Below are 22,801 nucleotides of genomic sequence, written 5' to 3'. Positions count from 1 at the left end.
GGCTTGCTTCCTTCCCTGCTGGGAAATTAGGTGTTTAAGGAACAGTATTACCTCTTTTAGGCCACTAAGGTACCATTTGATGGCTTCCTGTTGCACCAAAACTACAAACCTTCTACAATGTATTAAATAATACCCTTGTGCCCTAAAAGAATTAGAATTCTTCTCCACATTATTGTGAAAGGCTCTTTTCTATTATTTGAGTTAATGCTAAAAACCAAAAGGACTTTAGAAAATCTTTCATCCTAGATCCCTAATTTTTCATTTTGTAAATGAAACTGTGGTTCAGACATATAAAGGGATGTATTTAATGCCACACAATGAGTTAAGAAAGAGGCAGGGTGAGAACCCAGGTCTTTTGATTTTGTAATTCATCCTCTGACTACTGTATTGTCTCACATCTTTCTAATGTGATACTTACACCTTAGAATCAATAAATTTTGTTGAATATATGACTATTTTTGATGTGAACTAATTATATCATAAAATATAACTATTATTTAATCATATGCATATATTACTGAGAAGGCCCAGCCTATTGGGACTCGTTTCCTTTAAAGAAGGGATAGATATAAATATGTCTTGAGTTAATTTCTAATGCCTCTAGAACCAAATTCAGTTCCCATTAATCACAAAATCCCAAGAAATTAAATTTTTTTTATGTTATAGAACTATCTGGAGAAGAAAATCCTATAAGATATCAGTGCTAAGTATTTAAATGTAGCAATGGTTTTTAATATCATTCTCATTTTGCATTATCAAGTATTATTTGTAACTTTTATGTTTTATTTCCTTCACCCTACAAATCATGAAATATAATGGCAATGTAGTCAGTTAGTCATTCTTTGTTTATTTCTAAGTTGTCATAATGTTCATTCATAAACATGTTTACACTGAAAAGATTTGCTATTTTATTCCATAAACTGTAATTTTTTTTGAGACAATGATATACTAAAGATTAAGTCACCACAGCAAATCTGCTTTGTCAATGACTTTTACCAATGAACTTTACACACACACACACACACACACACACACACACACACACACACACACAAAACTGACCAACAAACATTAAATTGGGAGAATCCAAATTCTTAAATGACTAAAATAGTTTATTCTATGAGGCATAAAATTTCAACTTCTTCTTCTTAGTTATTAATATGATAATGAAATGTACTAGTTGTCTCCATTGAAAGTTGAGGGAAATTATCTACTCAATTTTAAAAACTCAAATCATACTGTCAACCTGGAAAAATACAGGACCTCTAAAGTCAACAAGACCAAATCTTTAATCAGGAGAAGAGACAGTGCTCAATATTCCGGCTTCACAGAGTCAAGCGCTAAAAACCACACTGAGCCAAAGCTCTGGGACTCTGGGTGCAGCGTCTCTGGGAAAATCCACCATCAAAGATGATTTTTCCATAGAGCAAAAGAACTAGGGGTCTTATATACCTTTTAGGGAATTAAGGACACAAAACATACACTGACTTGGTTATAAGCTGGACTGGGGTATTAGGGAGTGGTCTAAACTACATTATATTCAAAAGGTGACTTTTTGGAAACGGATTTCTGATACAATAGGGAAAATTTCTAAGACAAATTGAGGATTTGAGCATTTCTATCACTTCTATTAAGGACACTTAATGGATGCTTGGTGATTCCTTTGTTCAGTCTAAGACAAGATCAGTTTGGGACTTCCTCTAAAGGCAAGTTCCAAGGAAGGAAGACAAACTTGGGGTTCCAGAAATATAGTTGACAATACCATTCATCCCACTTGTACTCAATACTTGTTAAATTTTTAGTCAACCAAGAAGTTGTGATGGTGCCTTAAATATGAAGTAGTGTTCACTGAATCTGAATGAGACTTAAAAAACAAACAAACAAAAACAACTCACTTTCTGTCTTAGAATCATTACTAAGTATTAGATCTAAGGCAGAAGAGTGCTAAGGGCTAGGCAGATGGGGTTCAGTGACTTGCCTTTGGTCACATAGCTAGGAAGAGTCTAAGGCCAGATTTAAACTGAGGACTTCCCATCTCTAAGCAAGACTCATTATCCACCGAATCCACTAGCTGCTCCTAAATGAGACTTTAGGGAGTTTAGGAGGACATAATATACTTAACAAATACTTCAGTGGATCTATATAATGTGTATATTCCCTTCATTGGTGCATTCTATATTCCCTTCTCAAATATTCTTAACATATTTAATTTTTTAATGTGCTTTCTTATAATTCTTCCATATAGTTGCTACCCAAAATGCTAGAGACCTTCCCCTTAACTCTTTTTAACTCAATTCAATTTGGGGTTTTTTAAATGGCATAATGTAACAATTTAATTAAAATGACAATTTAATATAGCAATTTAATGTAATGTAGTAAAAAAAGTGACAAGGTAGCACTATGTATACACCTGTGTTGTGGGGGACTTGAGTTGAACCCTCTGGGTTTGGTAAAGGTACTCTTTGCAAGAATGCAAGACTCTGAAACATAGCTTAAAGATAGAAAGAGAAATTTATTAATTTAGAAGGTAATATTGAATCTGGTCAGGAGGGCCGCATAGATGGGAAGCTGCCTCCTAGAATTCTTTATGGGGTCTTTATGTTCTTTAAGTGGAGGGGGGAGAAGATGGCATGGGACATTGTATCCCTAGAAGTATTTCAGGCCAAACTGTAGGCAGGAAAATTACTTTACTCCCTTACATCCTTATGACTCCTGATAAGACTCAATTCTCCTTGAATTGTCCTTTAGGTTTGAGATGGACATAAGAGATATACCTCCAGACTATGCCTTGATACCATAGAGTTGTATCTAAGATACCTATCAGTCCCCTAAACTATGAGGGTCACCTCCTATATCTTCAGGCAAACCTTCCTCCCCTCTACACCCCTTTCCACTACTCCACCAGAGTACATACCTCCCTGAATCCACTAAAAGAGCATAAAGACCCCAGAATTGATGTCCTCTAGGAGGCAGCTTCCCATCTATGCTATCCTCCTAGCTGAATTCAACATTACCTTCTAAACTAATAAATTTCTCTTTTTATTTTTAAGCTAAGTTTCAGAGTCTTGCATTCTTGCAAAGTGTACCCTTCCTGAACCTCATGGGGTCCACCTCAAGCCCCCCACAACACCTGGATTATACATATCTTTTATTGTTAGGGACCAAGACTTTAAGAAAAGATAGTCACTCTTCTAAGAATAGATATCATTCACTCTTCTAAGATAAGATATTGATCATAGGCCCAGCCATGCTTGGAGACAGTAAGATGCCACCAGAGATTTTCTATGCTCCCTTTCCGTTCCTTTCCCCCTTAGTATCTGCCCACCCCCTTCTGCCCTCAGCCTATATATCCTTGTCATAGATCTCCAATAAACGAGCCTTGTATCCATCAAAACGACTCTGTCTTGCACGCGAGGTCTCCCTTCTTCTTCCCCTATGGGTAATTAGGTTGCTGTTTCCCCGGACCCCTCAGTTGTGTCCGGCTGGACCCGGACATTTTATCTTCCCTTCTCTCTTCATGATTAATTCTCCTTATTTTTGTTAACTTAGAAAAAACACAGAACTATTAAATAGTCATAAAATCACTCTTTAATCAAGGGAAAGGGGAATGACGGCTACTTGGCCTCTTATGCAGAGCTGCGCCTTGTGCAGAGTCTAAATGAACACTGCTTTGCTCCGCTCCCTGATCCCCCTGGGAGTGCCACCATGCTAGATGACTACTCCTAGGAACAAAGGAAATTGGCGAACTTATATACCATTTGGGAAGATCCAGGGGCTGGGAGAGATGACTGACATTATACTGACTGGATACCATCAAGCTAGAGAAAGGGATCATAGCTAGAGGCTAGGGTGTAGGGGAAAGGGGCTGCTTACACAATGGATTCTAAAGGATGGTCCCTGCCCAGGTGTGTCTTCCTGGGACTGGGTCCCTGATACAATGGGCAAGACTACCTAGGACAAAAGGGTATTTAGCATTTACCCTGGGGTCCATTATTCAGTCTGCAACTGCTAGCCTGAGATTCCCTTCAGGGTGGATTCCCAAGGGAAAGGGGAACAGGCACAAGCTTTGGGGGTCTCCAACCTACAAACTATTTCTAAACTTGGGGTTCATCATACCTCACTAAGCTACAAGTTTGGGGTCTCTAGATTCCATGTCGACATTTTCTTTTCATATTTCCCTAATGGGATGCCTTATATACTATCAAACACACCACTTGCTCATAATGGGATAGCCTTAGAATCAGTAAGATTTCAGTTCAAGTCCCATCTCTTACAGACAAGGCAGAAGGTATGTCAAATTTGAAAAACAAAGAACCACTGAAGTAGTAACAAAGAACATGTCTTTAATCAGGATAAAGGAGACAGAGTTCATATGACCACCACAGCAAGTCATAAACTTATGGAATTCTGGGAAAATATACCAGGAATGGAAATATCCATCAAGGGAATTTCTAATTAACTGAAGAACTTGGGGTCCTAAATAAACTCTAAGGAATAAAGAAGAAGTGAATGACATGCAGAGGCTGGGGAAAGAGGATTCCAGCCTATGGCTGCACCATCTGGGAGAGGTACAATGAAACTTCTAAGACAAAAAAAAAAAAGATAATCAAATCTTAAATACTTTTTTGTCTTAGAAGTTTCATTAAGTAATCATTATTCAGACAGTGGTCAGTCTGGGAGTTCCCTGAATGTAAGTTCCTTAAGTTACAAAGGTAAATTTGGTTATTTCATACAATATTTTCAGGTAGTACAATGGGTAGAATGCTGGATCTGTAATCAGGAAAATCTGAGTTCAAATCTCACCTCAGTCTCTTCCTAGCTGTATGATCTTAGGCAAGTCAAGTAAATTCTATTCCTCTCACCCCCAGTTTCCTTAACTGTGAAGTGGGAAAGATAATAGTATTTTACTCCCATAGTTGCTGTAAGAATCAAATGAGATATTTGTATTTAGCAAAAAACTTGGCATAATTAACACTTAATAAATGTCTCTTCCCTCCTTATCTGAGTGACCTTAGACTTAGCACTTTAGACTTCTCTATTATATATCAGGGTTTCTGGACTGTGTTTTATCTCTATCTCACCCAGTTACCTATGCAAATGAAATCACTGGGCTACTTCCTTACCTAGCCCCAAATACAATATACTACTTAATTTACATAGATAATCATTGTAAATCCCTTGTAACCTATTTATATCTATTGCTTGAACCTCCATTACCCTTTGGACCATGCCCAATATTGATTCTTTAATTATTGTGGCCTTAAGATATTTGCAACCATGTAGTATAGCAAGAAAAATATCCATGTTAAAAAAATGAGTTTTTATTCCATATAGCAATTTTGATCATGAAAGAAACAGAGAATTTAACAAACAAAATTGAAGATTCTTTCCTCAACTCACTTATGATTTCAACTCAATATCCTTCTTCATTGCTTGCCTTACTATATATTCAAATGTACTAACTTAATCTAATGCTGGCCTTTGTTAGGGCAAGTGTGTATTATAAAACTATTTGGATGTTTTTGCATGGATTATAAAAAGTTATCTCTTTGGGATAATAATAGCTTTCAATAAGAAGAACTTGTAATGTTTCTGGGCTTGAGGAAATCTATTTACTGTCATTTGGAAATAGGAATATCAGTAAGATTTTGCAATCTATAAGGAACCTCTATTGCAGATAGATCATTTATAGGTTATATTTCATTACAGGGGGAAAATCCTTTCCAGTTTTATATGCATATAACTTCCTATATTATTCTTCATTTGGCATTTTTAATCAGAGGACCATTAAAATATATAGTTTGCATGCTGAAATGATTAAGGATTAATGAATGAACTCAACATACATGAGAAAGGTTCCTTTTTGGAGNTCAGCAGAATATATATATATATATATATATATAAAACATCTCTGAGAAGTAACGTATTTAGGACATAATGAGCCAATTAGCTTCCAGTTTGCACCAATGGAAGGAATACTTATTTTGAAGAAATTAAAGACCCATTAAAATGTTTGTAAGTATATTATCTATCTTATTCCATGTACTTATCTCATCAATAATGAATATCACTTAGTTTTTAGGCACAAAGAAAAATCCTGGTTAATTGATGACTAGCCAGAAAATAAGTACAACCTATGGGGAATAATTAATGATACCAGAGATGGCAAAGTGGGGAAGCTTGAGGGAGGATTTAATAACTCTTTATGTCCTATATCCTTTGCACCAAAGTCATCAAAACACTATGTCAGTGGTCCTAGCCTACATTATCATGAGCCAAAGACCTTTCAAAAAATTTTAAATACTTTTTTGCAGAAAAAAAATGAGCTATAGCAGAGTGCATCATCTTGTATAGCATATGAAAAGTAAGTAGTTATCTCAGTTAAATGAGAAAAAAGAGATGACCCTTTAAAAAATGTACCATGAAATTTTTCATTCTATTAAATAAAATAAAATCTTTACTCAAATTAATTGATCCTGTAATCTTGTTGAACATTCTTTACTTGATTTTAATATCTTCCCTTACTATACTTATGTAAAATTCACTTTGTTAACTATCATTAGTACATGAGTGTCTCATTTTATTTCTGTCTCTAACTCTCTCCCAGCTATGTTTGGCTTGACATCACCAAGTTTCATGACAGTAGATAAAGAAGTTGAATAATTCTAATAAGAAAATGACAAAACCATGAAAATTACATCAACACATGCTAAACATTAGAATTTAAATCTGAAAGTATACACAGAAAATTATATTAAAATTTATTACGAAAGTACAATATAAGATCAACAAAGAATATAGGCAAAGTTTGTGCAGAAGATGCAGCAAATGTAATGTTGGTCAAATTTGGATGTGTTAAAATATTTTTCTTAAATGATATTAAGATGTTTGTTGGAGGCCATTGAGAGAAATAGGGTGTATAATACATATTTTTATCAGCATCCCATCAAAGTTGATGTAGTTGACAGGGTCATACATTGACTCCCTTCGACTTGAAAGGATTAGGTCAGGCGATGTTTGGGGTATCTGAGATAAAAAGCCGAACCCCTCTCAATGGCTCTTCTTTATTGAAAACATGTTGAATTAGTTTTGAGGAGAGCCTCAAGTATTATAAAATGCCTCTGAGTAAACCAGCAGTTAAGAGGTTAACAGTTTCTCTTTAAGACAGAAATGTAGAAAATTAAGCTGCTTGGGCTCAAAACTGTTCTCAGACTTCTCAAAGTCACAAACAGAAAAATGTAAGACAAGACCTCATCCAGCCAGTGCTTTCCTCCCAATAAAGTATAAGATTTAGCCTCGGACCTTGTTCTATTCCTGGCCTATCTTTATTTTGAAGCCACTGAGGCTCCTTTGTATTTTAACATGACATAATTTGTAATTTCTGCACAAATGTGAAGCTTCTTGGTGTTCTTTATATGAAATAAGTCTTGAAATCTGTATAAATAAACGCTATGTTCCCTGTTAGGAGCAGCAGAAACCATGAACTGAGAGACAGATCTTCTCCTCCCGCTTCTTTCTCACCTACATCATCCTTATCAGATTCCTGGAGCTGTTGGATAGCTTTCAACAGATAGTGAATGTTAATTTTAATAATCATTCTTAGCAACATTAATAATAAATAGAATGGAAATAGTCTTTTCACTTGGAATCTTTTTTTATAACCAAAGATATATTTTTTAAGAAGAGCTCACTCCAGAAAGTGCTGCATTTAGCTAATGCTCAATGGTACAATACACAAGTGACCCTATCAATATATAAGAAGTGACCATTCATAGAAATAATTATTTCCATATTCAAACAGAAAACATTATCAACCAAACTTTCTCCTTTCAGATACTTACCTATAACTTTTGACATCACAGACTCCCAGCCACTTAAGCTCATAACATTGATGTCATCTTCAGCTCCTCACTTCCATTTATCCTAGATATTTTATCTGATGCCCAGGCCTGTCCTTTTGACCTTCACAACATCTTCTCTACTACTCTGGTACAAGCCCTCATCATTACTTATCTGAATATTTGATGGCTAGTCTTCTAGTTGGTCTCTCCATCTCAAGTCTCTCAATAGTGTAGTCCAGTGATGGAAAACCTTTTAGAGATTCATTGTACAAACTACAACTCTCAGCACCACATTAGAGCCCCTCAACCTAGCCCAGACAGAGGAGGGAGGAAATTCTTCCATTAGGCTGCTCCTCAGAGGGGCAGGAGATGTGAGAAATGTCTTCAGGTATGCGTGGAAAAGAGAAAGGAGCAGTCCACTCCTGCATTCTCCGGCATACATGCCATAGGTTCACCAGCATGGGTCTAGTCCATTTTCCACTCGCTTACCATCATGATCTTTCTTTTAAAAATCTGGTCTAGCTATGTCATTGGTCTACATACTAAACTCCAATGTTTTCCTATCATATTTAGCATTAAATATAAAATATTTTGCTTTGCACCCAAAGTCTTTCACAACCAGGCACCTTCCTATCTTTTTAAGCCCCTTACATTTCATTCTCATCTGCATATTCTAAAATATAATTATATTATCCAATTCCATCTCACAATTTCATGTTTTTTCGTTAGTTGTTTTCCATATGTACAATGCTTTCCTTTCTAACCTGTCCTGGATTACTCAAATAATACCTTTTACAAGAGACCTTTCCTAGTTTCCCCCCAATTTACCTACCCTTTAATATTACATTTAATTTGTGCTATGTATATCTTATACATACATACTTGTTTGTATATTGTCTCTCTTAAATGAATATATATGTCTTGAGGTCAGGGATTTTTTTTCACATATATTTGTATCTCCAGTATTTAAAACAATGCTTCCTACATATTAAATATGTAAATAAATGACTGCTGCTGATTAAAAGAATTACCAAATTGAATTATATTAAGATTAATAATAAGTTATTGTTAAATAAAGAAGTTTAAACTAGTCTTTTAAATCAAGCTGTCAATTATTAAAGATAAGAGACTATAAGCAAATAAGAAATCCTTCAGTGCTATCAATTTCTAGATAAATTTAACAAATGAAAAAGTCATTAATATCAGGAGGAAAAAGCTAAGAAACTTCCTTAGAAACTAAACATGTAACACCAATGCAAGGAAAATAGACAGTCAAGGGAAATACCCATTTGGAATACATATTTATTTGTAAAAATGCTACAGCAGAAAATTTTGGAGGGTTATACATATTGCCTTATAAACCAAGAAAACCAGTAAGGGACAACATGAATAACAAGAAAGATTTGTGTGAGATAAATCATGGAGGAGTTTGGAAATGACACTAAGGGGGGGAAACCAAGCAAAAAATATAAGAAATGAAATAAGATAGCACTTTAGCATTTTTATACAAATATGCAGTCACACCATCAGTTATATGGATACCAAGTTTATATTCTACTACCTTTATATCCAATTCAATATAAGAATATATTTTTATTATTGTTATATTATTGTTATTCAAATTAAGAATAGCTGAGGCTGAATAAATTAAGAAGGATTCTTATACTAACTTAAAGGTACAGACATTACTTTTCAAGATATCTCAAAGATAGGAAGATTCCAAAAAAAATGAGAGAGATAGTGGGAGCATTTTTAATAACAGAACATCAGAAACTAAATAGGGTAATTTTTTCCCTAATGATGCACTGATAGGGTGGACTATACTAGGTTCAAGCTACTTAAGTGCATCCTAATTCACCTGAACCATCTGTAAGGAGTAAAAAGGGGTTTTGGTTAGGTATTAATATTTCAAGGTATGGTCACCAAGGAACTGAAAAAATACCAATTTCTAAAATGATTTTAGTCATTTATTTACAAAATATAGGAGAGAGTGGAAGTAGGGAGATTCAAATAGATCAAAGAGATCTAACTTAACTAGATTCGTATTCAAGTCTGGGCTTTACTCCCACAGGGCTCCAGAGGCCCAGCCAGAGAGTCTAAAAGTCAATTAACAAGGGGTTTAGTCATGAGGGCTTCTCCCAATCAAGGGCCCCTCTGGAGGTTAAGGTAGTCAGCCTTCTTCACTCACCATGTGTAGTTTCAAGGGAAAGATTTAAGAACAGTCCCACCAAGGTCTCAGGGTCCCAGGTCCAGTGCTCCTCCAGGTCAAAGTCAGGAACAAGAAGCTAAACTTACTGAACTTTGTTTTAAAGGAGTTTCTTTTGCATTACTTCCTGTGTCTTCCTCTTAGTCTACCTGTTCAATCACAACAGATGCTTTTCTTAGGACTGCCCAGGAGGCAGTCAGGAAATTTTGATTTGTCACTCACTCTAGCACACATGGGTCAAAGACCTCCCAACTTGTGAATTAAGTGGGGATATTCTCACCTTTGGTGATTAGATTAAGGATGGATAGGGTAGATTTAATTTCATTTTCGCACATTATTCAGTTCCAGCCCAACAAATGTATTTACTTTCTCCAAGAATTCAGAAGAAACAATTTTGTAAAAATAAATGCTTTTTGATGAATAGTAAAAAAAGTAGCAATAAGACATTTCTCCAATAAATTTGAACATACTATCCCTTAAATATATTCATCATCGATGGTGAGAATGGAAACAATTAGAGAATAGCTGTGACCTAGATATGTGCTAATACCCACATGTGAGGAGCAACTTGTGTTCAAATTCTTTTCAGCTTTTTATGTCTTCTGGTGTTGCTGTGGGACCACTTCCATCAGGCTTGTATTCCTACTTATTCTGAGTATTTCTCCCTATTGACTTCATATTTTCTAATATTTTTCTTGATCTTTCATAAATGTTGTCCATTGTTAGATGAGAATCTGATGAGCATGTGGTTCTAGAACTATTTTCTGTTTCTAAATTTTAGCTTCAGCAAGCACTACTTGGGTTATGTATTACCTCTTCTTCAGCAGAGGATGAATGGGATAATAATCCATAGTTTCAGGAAAAGGGTTTTGTGGTTGAAAATAAAACACATAAAATATTTTTCCTCCATGTGAAATGTCTATATTTCTTTTAGAACCTTGGTTAGAAGTCAAGCTCTATGGAACACAGAGCAGAGACATTTCCAGTTAAATAGTATCATCACACTTCTATTTTTAGAATTATATTTTCAAGTGACTGAAAAGTGACATACCAACCCCAAACTCTCTAGTTTCAGAAGACAGTCTGTGAGGTTCTTTGTTTAATTCCAAATTAAAATTAGAGACCCTGTGCTTCAAACTCATTTCAGAGACAATGATCCCACAGAGCTGTATGAGTCTGATCCCTTAAAGCATGTTTTGTGTATATTATGTAAGCAAACATAAAAGCTAAGCTAAAGAGGCTTACCTAACCACATTCCTGGTGAATCATATGTATATAGTCAAGGAAACTTTTGTGGCTTTTAGTCCATCTGATTGAGAAAACTAATAGTGACTGCCCCACATGTCCATATCACTGATTTCTCATCTCTACAAAAATTCTTATGATAATGCATACCTTGATAATGTCTTTAATTTAAAAAAACTCAAGAAAGGAAAAAAGTCTTCTCATAGGTATTTGAGGGATTATAACACATCTTTACAATTCATGAAAGTTATAGTGAGATGAAAAGATTATGTTACAAGTATTTATAACATCTATTTTAATAAAATATTTGACTAAGCAAAATGCAGTCTAAAAATCTGTCCTTAGGTAAAATACTTTTCACAACTGTAACAAAATCATATCAGATTTCACAAGAGATGTGATTACAGATGTGACTATTTCAATTTTTCATTAATTATTATCAACATGGTGTTAAGAGATCGATGTACACCAAATGCGGTCACCAGTTGCAATTCTCTATTTGCTCATATTCACAGATGATATTGAATTAATAGAATAAAGGCCAAAGACAAATTTCTTCTTGAATAAATGAAAACTATTCTCTTAAGAAAAAATGTACTTTAATATTAAGGAGATTGACCTATCCATCCACACTGAATATCATTAAATGAAAAATTAGTATTGCTCAGGAATAGCCTGTAGCTGTATGGATGAATCATTAAATTAGCTTGTCAATATGAGAATCTTGAAAGTAAACTGAAGATGTCCAAGAAGCCAGGACTGGAATTGAGTGAGAGGAAGAAATAATGCTTTGCATCTGAGAAAACAAAGTGTTTTTTTTATTTTTCCCCAACTGTGCATTTCTACAAAAATTCATCTCTCAAATATCATTATTCTCCTATTGATGCTCTATACCTTTGAATTCTGGAAAAATACTATTTCAGAATTAAAGTGACCAACAATCCCAAAGGCAAGAGAAAGATTCATCTCCTACTACAATACATTGTCATGGTTGAGCACTGAGTAAAAAGTATATGAACATTATCACCAGAAAAGGAAATGATCTAATTATATAAGTAGGATAACAAACAAGAGAACAGCCAAGATAAAGACTCAGTGTTTCTAACAAACTAAATGAAATAAAGGAAGGCTGTCAGCATAATGGGTAAAGTTGTAATAGAATATTAAATTTAAAAAATTTAAAACCTTAACTTCTGTCTTAAAATCAGTACTATGTGTTGGTTCCAAGGCAAAAGAGTGGTAAGGGCTAGGCAATGGAGGTTAAGTGACTTGCCCAGAGTCACACAGCTAGGAAGTGTCTGAGGTCAGATTTGAACCTAGAACCTCCCATTTCTGGACCTGGCTCTCAATCCACTGAGACATCTAGTTGCCTTGTAATAGAATATTTATGGGAAAGTTTGGACAAAGCACATGCAGGATGAAAAAGTGTAGTGAGATTGTTATCTGCATTAGTGAAGGGACTACCCACATGAGTGGAATCAGAAAATTCTTGAAGACAACAAGATCACATTTTTATTGGGAATACTTACTAGTACCTAAAAAAAAAGTATGCCCCAAATTGCAAAACCCATTTAAAGCTATAAAAGATTACAATGTAATTATCTATGAAAATTTTCCTATTATAAAATAAATAATTTTTATTTTAGGGTAACCTATTTTTGAAGTTACAATCATGATATAAAAACTATTTGCTATATCTCTTATTACAACCAGATGTGGCTGTAGAATTTTCAATTTTTGTAAAAGTTCAAAATCTTTGTAGAAAGTAAGGTAAGAAAGGAAAGGGTAAATGCTTAGGGGGGGGGGAAAGATCATTTTATAATCCAGCTAAATAATAAGCTTCATTGATGTAAATTGCTCATTTATATTATCTAAAAGTATAGTTAGGGTGAGGTGACTGGGGTATAGTTCCAAAACACCTTCATTTAGAGAATGCTAAATATATCACACAGTAAGCAAAAATAATTAGTTAAAATAAGATGCTATCAAGTAATCTCGATCACCATTTTTTGTTTCATGGATGCCTTTGGCAATCTGACAAATCCTATAGACCTCTTTTCTTAACAATATTTTAGATAACTGGAGGACATGATACATTTCAATGAAAGATTAATAAAAAATGAAGAAAAAAATTTCCTCCCCATGTTCACTAATTCCCTGAAATCATTTTGATTTAATAACATCTGATCGATATGCTTCCTACCTCATCCCAAACCCTGTCCCATTCCTTGTGGCCTCAGCTCAGGTAAGCTTCTATCTAGTCCAGTCTATTTCTACTCAATCATTAACAATTACCTCCCTAATTAGAGCTTCCAAATGTCCTGGAGACTGCTCACAACATCTACTGTCTCTTGCCTAATTGAGCTTGGTAAGGATCTCTTCTTTCCCCCTCAATTGAATTTATGTTACAAATTGACTTGAAGTAGCATTTCCTAAAGTTTTCCTCAAAGTGTCCCAAAATACTGCTTATGATTCTGCCTATTTAGGTCTCTAGTTCTTTTTAGTTAAGTTTCTGTGTTGAATCCTTCATCTTTCCACTCTCGCCCTTATTTCTTTCCTATCATATCCTCAACAATGAATTGAAGCCAAGACAGACTTCAATGGCAGAGAGGAAGATTTTATAGAGTGACAGTCTGGTTGGACATTCATCTCCACTTACAGCCCATGACAGACAAAATGTTCGTGCTTTTGGGTGGCCATGAAGTGGTGGGCTAAAAGCTGCCAGGCAGTCAGGAATCACATCCAGATAACAGATGGCTTGTTCAAGCCTCTCTTTTTTCTGGCTAAGCTGATTATGAACATGGAACAAAAAATAGCGAAAGGGGGGAAAAACCTGATGAGCTTTTTTATTTAGTCATGCACTTATTATTATTATAGACATGGCTATGTAGTGACAAGTGATTAAACAGGCAATATTCTGAAGAAAAAAAATTACTCAAAAAGGATTTTTTATATAGTATTAGGCCAAATTCCCAAAGAAAGACTAAATTATACTTTCCAAATATGAGGTGCATCTGTTTCATTGATGGAGAATAAACATCCACATGGGGATAGTATGTTAGTATTATTATATATACTATAGAAGATTGGCAGAATCTTTGACTGATTTGAACATAAATAAGGTGTTTGTTGTTGTTGTTGTTTTTTTTTGCTAAAAAATACAACAAAATAGTTTTCCTAGCACTCTATGAGAGAAACACTATGGAATAGTGAATAAAGGCATAGATTGAGAGACAGGAAATGGCTTAGGTCTTCCAGAACAGGATTCCTACATGAAAAGCACATAGCAGACTTAGTGACTTGATGATGTGGGCAATACTATCAGCAGTACCTGTCTAATAAGGTTATTGGAAAGCTCAAATGAGTTGTCTTTAAGTGCATGGCAAATCTTAAATCTCTATGTCAACATCCATTATTTATTATTGTCATAGTTACTATAATTATTGCCAAATTCACTAGATTTCAGCTAGGAATAGTTTTTATTATAAATAGCAATTTGGTTTTTCCTTTCCTTTCCTCCTTATTGTTTTAACCCTGATTCATTTGCCTGCCCTTGTTCTTTCCTCTGTATCCTTTCATATAGCATTACTGCTTCAGTGCATCAAATAGTACCACAGAGGCTGAGTTAATTTGCCTCCCTAAATGGCTTGCTACTGGGAGTGATTTAGGCACTGGGGAGAAGAAACCCATTCATTTTTATTGGAGGAATAAAAAGATCCATACAACCAGTGTGGTTACTCAGTGGTGACCATGAACGTCGTCTGCTTTACATATGACACTTATTTTGTCCTATGGGCAGAAATCACTGCTTTCAAAGAACTCCATGGAGCCAACATTGCCACCTTCCATTGACCTGGATGACTCTATTTGAAATGTGCTGTTTAATGATCTGCAGCAATTTACAAAATGGTGATTAAATATTGAATAGATCATTTCAGGAGAATTCTGTGCCAAAAAATCCAATGGCTCTGTTGCTATTACATATTCCCAGGTTGAGTAGAGAAAAGAGTCTTTCAGTGTGTTCCTATTACTGAAATTCATTTCTTTTTTCTTTTACTAGCCAACGATGTAAAATGCACATTTAATTCTCATCCCCTAAATGGTCAGTGCTGATCACCGAAGCATAACCCTCAAGGGCTTTGAGACTATGACATACGAGGATCAGTTGAAGGAACTCAGCATGTTTAGCCTTGAAAAAAAAAAAAAGAAGTATCAGGGGATAGGGGGACATAATAGCTGAAGGGATGTCACGCAGAAGGGGAGTAAGACTTTTTTAGTTTGGCCCCAGAAGGCAGAACTAGGTATAGTAAGCAGAAGAGTTGCTAGCCACTTCACCTATCAGGGCAGTTTGAACTGAAATTAATGTTTATAAAAGACAGCTTATCATCCCAGAGTTACATAGCTATAAATTTTCAGAGCAGGAGTTGACAAAAGTCTCAGAGACCAACTCAATTTGTTTTAGTAGGTAAAATATTTTTTAATTTAAAGGTTTTTTTTTTCTTATCTGGATAGTTCTTTAAATTAAGCAACATCATATAGTGGATAGAGTATTTGACATAGAGTCACAAAGACCTGAGATCAAATCCTGTCTCAAGTGACTGAGGCCCCAATTATCTCATCTATAAAAGAAGGGAATGACTAGATGACTTCTGTAATGGGGAAATTGTAGGATAGGGATAAGACTTAAGATAAGACCAAATAAATGACAGCTTGAGGAAATCTTGGACTTCATGGACATTCTTATTCCATAAGTCTTATTCCTATCCTACAATTTCCCCATTACACTTCTATGGTTCCTTTCACCTCTAAATATATGATTGTACAAAAATCACAGATCCATTTTCTTTCAAGATCACAGGTTTACTTTCTGTTTCTAACCCTAATACAAGCAAATAAATTTAGAGTGAATGTTAGAATATCATAATGGCTTGAATTCTAATCTTTGAGTCAGTATGTTCTGGTTTTAGTCATACCTTTAACACATCCTAGTTGTTTTAGAAGTTATATTTCATATAACCTCTTGGTTTTGAGAAAAATTTTCTAAAATGAGAAGTTACAGAGGTCCCATGGTTATATGTGTTCCATGTAATCTAGTCTCAGCTACTTTCATATATAAATTTATCACATTAGATTCCCGTTCCAGGGAGCTGTGGAAAGTATTTTTTCTCTCTGCTTCTAGGATTTTCTCTTCAACTCTCTCAGTGATTTCTCTAATTTCCCTTCATTTTTCCAATCTTTTAAGAAATCATCCTATGTCTTTGAATTCAGATAGTTTTTTCTCCACAATGTGGTCCCATTCAGATCTATACTGTCCCTCTATTGTTTTCTTTTCCTTCTAAAGTCAAGCAGAAATCTGAAAATTGTTTTAAAAAAAAAGAAAATCAACATGTGATTAAAAAAATCTCTGAGGTTCCCTGCAATAGTCAACCAACAGATATTTGTTAAGAGGCCAGAGCCAAGATGTCGGTGTAGTTGCAGGAAACTCTTAAAGCTGCTCTATTTCCTTCCAAACCAATCATTACAAAGCTTCTCAAAAGGACAGAAGTCAAAGCAGGATAAGGAAAGGGGCCCTAGGCAATGAGAAGGGATTTTCATGTTATTAGGGGGCAAAATTGCACAAGGAAAAGTACAGACTGATCACTCCTCCCCCTGCCCCATACCCACCTACCGCACCAGAGGCAGAGCTAGGACTAGGGTGATCTATGAATTCTAGGGGGCTGGCTATGCTAAAGAAAATGCACCACAGACCTACCCCTGGAAGCTCCAGGCCTTGGCAGTGAGATTTGAGGTTTAAGAGGACCAGTCTTACTCTGACAGTGGAGTCAGCAACACAGTCATGGAGATAGCAGCAGGGGCAGGGAATATAGCCTTAGGGTAAAACACTCCAAAGCCTGCTACACCAAAAAACAAGAACAAGAACAAGAACAATAATAATAATAAGAAGAACAACAACAACAACAACTACCACAACCACTACAACCACAACCACCACCATAACCACAACCACAACAACCACAACCACAACAACCACAACCACAACAACACCAACAACACCAACACAGACCTATGCCTAGAAATCCCAGGCCCTGGAGGTGAGGGTCAGAACTCTATAGTACTGGGATCACTCAGGCCTCTGATAGGGAAGGGAAAATAGCCCTAAGGCAAAGCCCTGTAAGACAGAAGTTAAGATAGAAATGACCAGCAACTTGCAAGGCTCCCAGTCTTCTAGTGGGAACATGAGTAAGCATCAGTAAAAAACAAAAACAAAAACAAACAATTCTTGATCCTGGAAAATTTCTATACATAAAAATAACAAAAATGCAAGCAACAGGAGGGGATAAGAAACAAACAAACATATAAACTCTCAAAAAAAAGGAAGTTGTTGCAAGCTGTGGAGGAACTCAAAAAGGAGTTTAAGAACCAATTAAAGCAGAAGAAAAATGGGAAGAATAGTGGGAAAAAGAAATGAAAGTAATATAAAAAGAACATATCTTAAAAGGCAAAATTGCCCAAATTGAAAGAGACAAAGAAATCAAATAAAGTAATAAGCAAATTGAAAACCAGAATTGACCTGCTAGAAGAACAGGCAAGGAAGGCAAATAATGAAAAGAGTGGCATGAAAAGCAGAATAGAACAAATTCAAAAGTAGAATCAAAAGATCATTGTTGAAAATCAGTCTTTGAAAACTAGAATTGGATAGGTTGAAGCTCATGATTTCACAAGATATCAAGAAATAACAAAACAAAATCAAAAGATGAAAAAAATAGAAGGAAACATGAAATTTCTCATTGAAAAAATAACTGATCTTGAAAATAGATATGAGAGACAATTTGAAAATTATTGGACTACTTTAGAGCCCTGAGCAAAAAAAAGTCTAGACATTATATTATAAGAAATTATCCAAGAAAACTGTCCTGATATTCTTGAAAAAGAGGACAAAATAGACATCGAAGGAATCAACAGATTACCCCCTATATTAAGTACCCAAATGACAACTCCCAGGAATGTTATAACCAATTTAAAAGCTTCCAGGTTAAGAAGAAAATGCTGCAAGAGTACAGAAAGAAACAATTCAGATATGAAGGAGCCTTAGTCAAGATAACACAGAATCTGTCAGCCTCCACACTGAAGGACCACAAGTCTTGGGATATGATATTCCGGAAGGCAAGAGAAGTGGCTCTACAAACAAGAATCACCTACTCATCAAAACTTACAACATATTTTCAATGGAAAGTATTTAATATAATAGAAGATTTCCAAGAATTTGTGAAGAAAAACTAGAATTAACTAGAAAATTTGATGTCAAAGTACAAAATTCAAGAGAAACGTAATAAGGTATATAAGAAAGAGAAAAGATTTAAAGGCTTCAATAAGTTCAAATTGATTATGTAGGATTTCAGTTATAATGAATCATGAACTTATCAAAGATGTATTCAAAAGCTGACTCTAATGAGCAAAGTGTTCATGGACCAGACAAGGATATATTTCTAATATTTCACATAATTGATTTCTGAATCCCTTAAATTGGATGGTGCTCAAATTTTGTGAAACTCAAACCTCTACTATTATCTGCAGTCTAGAAGGCTGGCAAGCAATTTCAATAGCTTCTTTGTAACGTCAAAGACATACACTCAGCATCTGAATGAGATAGTGCCAGTGTTCTGGACGAAAAAAGACGTTTAAATGAGCTTCTTTTCTGGGCACTGGCTATACCATTTTGTTGGTATCTATTTCTTTATCTTGAAATCAATTGCCAATATTATGCTTATATTTCTGTCACGCCACCTGTTTGATTGACATCCTGCATCCCCCACTGCTACTTTTCTTAATAAAGGCAGTTCAGTTCACTCACGATTTTTCTCTGGCCATCTGAAGAGAAACTGACATGCTGACCTGATGATACCATGCTAATGTCTTGCCTCTGTGTTTCTTGTTTCTCAGATCCCTCTATGTCTCATTCTCTCTAGCCTAAAATCCTAACCCATTCCTTTCCAACTTCCAGCCTCCCTCCACAGGTGATTCAAAGCCACGTGAAAATTATATATATGAGCTGGATCTCTACAATTATACTAAAATAGTTTCATTTTTGTAGTAGATAGAAGGAATATACATAGGCAGATGGTGTGGTATAAAGTTGTTTAGGATGATATATAAAGAAATTAGGGTAAAAAAGGATTGTACTAAGAGGAATGCAAAGGAAGAGGTAAAATGGAGTTAATTATACTACATAAAGAGATACATAGATAAAAAGGGGAAGAAGAAAGTGGTGACAGTTAATACTTAAACCTTACTCTCAGTGAAATCAGTTCTGAGATGGAAGAACAGCCAAATCTATTGGGGTAAAGAATTCTATCTTACCCTACAGAGAAGTTGAAAGGAAATAAGGAGAGTGGGTGTGAGGGGCAGGGAGAATTAAAAGGGAAGGAAATGGGAGCAGCTGGGTAGCTCAGTGGATTGAGAACCAGGCCTAGAGACAGGAGGTCCTAGATTCAAATCTGGCCTCAGACACTTCCCAGCTGTGTGACCCTGGGCAAGTCACTTGACCCCCATTGCCTACCCTTACCACTCTTCTGCCTTGGAGTCAATACTCTGTATTGACTCCAAGACAGAAGGTAAGGGTTTAAAAAAAAAGGGAAGGAAAGATTGGGGTGTGATTAATAGACCTTAAAGAGAAATAGGAGGGAAATAAGAAGAGATAGGGTTGGAAGGAAAGTAAAATAAGGGTGGGGAAAAGGGAGACTGATTAAAAGCAAAACACTGGTATGGAGGGAAATAGTGAAAGAAGAAAGAGTAGGATTAAAAGAGGAAATCAAAATGATGGGGAATATACACATGTAATCAGCACTCTGAATGTGAAAGGGATAAACTCACTCATAAAATGGAAATGGATAGTAGAGTGGATTAAAAACCAAAATCCAATCATATGTTGTCTACAAGAAATACACATGAGGTAGGTAGAGACACATAGGAGAAAGGTAAGAGGCTGGAACAGAACTTATTGGACATCAACTGAGAAAAAGAAAACAGGAGTAGAAATCATCATATCTGACAAAGCTAAAGCAAAAATAGATCTGATTTAAAGAGATAAGAAAGGTAATTACATTCTGATGAAAGGCAGTAAAGACAATGAAGAAATATTGGTACTCAACACATACACCAAATGATATAGCATCCACATTTTTAAGGGAGAAACTATTGGAGCTTAAGGAGTAAATAGTAAAGTTATTCTAGTGAGAGACCTTAACCTTCCCCTAACAAATATAGATAGAATGAACCAAAAAATAAATAGGAAATGTGAGTGAAAAGTCCCCTACCCCCTTATGTGAGGTTTACATTTGAATGTTAGTAATAGTCTTTATATAATCATAATTGTAATTCTAAGATAGTTAGCATGTTTTAGTTACATTGGTCATGATTTTAATAGATTCTTTGTGATTATTTTAGTACAAGTTTGAATTGAGTAAAATGACTGAATTAAGATATATTTAATCATTTTTAGCATAGGCCTCAGTGTCAGTCTCAGTAACAGCCTTAGCCATCAAATTTGCTATATCATGCACCATTAACAATAATTATGCTTTTGAACTTGTGATCCAGTATACATTATTAGGCCTAACCCTAGCTTAGAAACCTGGTACTACCCAACACCACCCATTATTATCTTTTGCATCACTAATCCAGGCCTCCCCCTCCCCCGCCTTGTCCTCTTTTATCAAGTGACTTTCAAGTCATCATTATGTGATTTCTTCTACCAATGAGAAGTACATCCTGCTCTATTTTTAGTATGGTCTTGGATTATTTTTAACTTGATATATAAATTGTGATATTCCTTGGGGTATATAGGAAGTTCTTTCACAGTGCTTAGGGTCTTTTGTTCTTGATCAGAAGTATGGTTTTATTGGAAGACTGCCCCTCTCCAAATAAACCTATTTATTTTTGGCTTGGAGACTTTGTTTCTCTTATTTGTGTTCCTGTGGTTAGAAATTACACAACAGAAAGAAGTAAGAGAAGTGAATTAAATTTTAGAGAAGTTAGATTTAATAGCTATCTGGAAAAAAGTTAATAGGGATAAAAAAGGAATATACTTTATTTTCAGCAACACATGGTAATATTCAAAGATTGACTATATATTAGGGCATAAAAGCTTAACAATCTAATTCAGAAAATCAAAAACAATAAATGCAACATTTTCAGATCATAATGCACTAAAAAACTATAATTAGTAAGGGTTAATGGAGAGGTAAATTAAAATTTAATTGGAAATTTAATAATCTAAATCTCCAAAACTTGTAGGTTAAAGAACAAACCATAGAAAAAAAATTATTTATTTCATTGAAGAGAATGACAATTAGGAGACAAAATATCAAAATTTATGGGATAAAGCCAAAGCAGTACTCAGGGGAATATTTATATCCCTGAGTGCCCATATTAACAAAAAACAAAAGAAAGAAGAGATTAATGAATTGGGCATGCAACTAAAAAAAACTAGAAAAAGAACAAATTAAAAACATTCCGACAAAGACTAAATTGGAAATCCTAAAAATCAAAGGAGAAATTAATAAAATTGAAAGTAAAATAACTATTGAACTAATAAATAAGAGAAGGAGCTGGTATTTTGAAAAAATGAAACACAATAAATATTGGTTAATCTAATTAAAAAAGAAAGAAATGAATCAAATTAACATTATCATGAATGAAAAGAGGGATCTCACCTCTAATGAAGAGGAAATTAACACAATTATTAAGAGCTATTTCACCCAATTATATGACAGTAAATATCTTGGTGAAATGGATGCATATTTAAAAAATATAAATTGCCTAGATTAACAAAAGAGGAAATATAATACTTAAATAATCCCATATCCAAAAAATAAATTGAATAAACCATCAAAAAACTCCCTAAGGAAAAATCCCCAGGGCCAGATCAATTCACAAGTGAATTCAAACAAACATTTAAAGAACAACTAAACTCAATACTACACAAACTATTTGACAGAATAAGCAAAGGAGTCTTACCAAATTCTTTTTATGATACAAATATGGTACTGATCCTCAAGCCAGCAAGACTGAAAACAGAGAAAGAAAACTATATACCAATATCCTTAATGAACATAGATGCAAAAATCTTAAATAAAGACTACAGCAAGTTATCACAAACATTATTCACTATAACAAGGTGGGATTTATACCAGGAATGCAAGACTGGATCAATATTAGGAAAAACATCTGCATAATTGATCCTATCAACAACCAAACTAATAGAAATCACATGATTATTTCAATAGATTCAGAAAAAAGCCTTTGACAAAATATGATACTTGTACCTATTGAAAACACTAGAAAGTATAGGAAGGGCCTTTCCTCAAAATAATAAGAAATATTTTTTAAAATCCATCAGCAAGTATTATCTGCAATGGGGATAACTTGGAATTCATCCCGATAAGATCAGGAGTGAAGTGGGGATGCTCATTATCACCACTACTATTTAATATTATACTAGAAATCCTAG

Source organism: Gracilinanus agilis, chromosome 3, assembly GCF_016433145.1.
Source record: "Gracilinanus agilis isolate LMUSP501 chromosome 3, AgileGrace, whole genome shotgun sequence".
In the NCBI taxonomy this organism is placed as follows: Eukaryota; Metazoa; Chordata; class Mammalia; order Didelphimorphia; family Didelphidae; genus Gracilinanus; species Gracilinanus agilis.
This window is presented reverse-complemented; position numbering follows the sequence as displayed.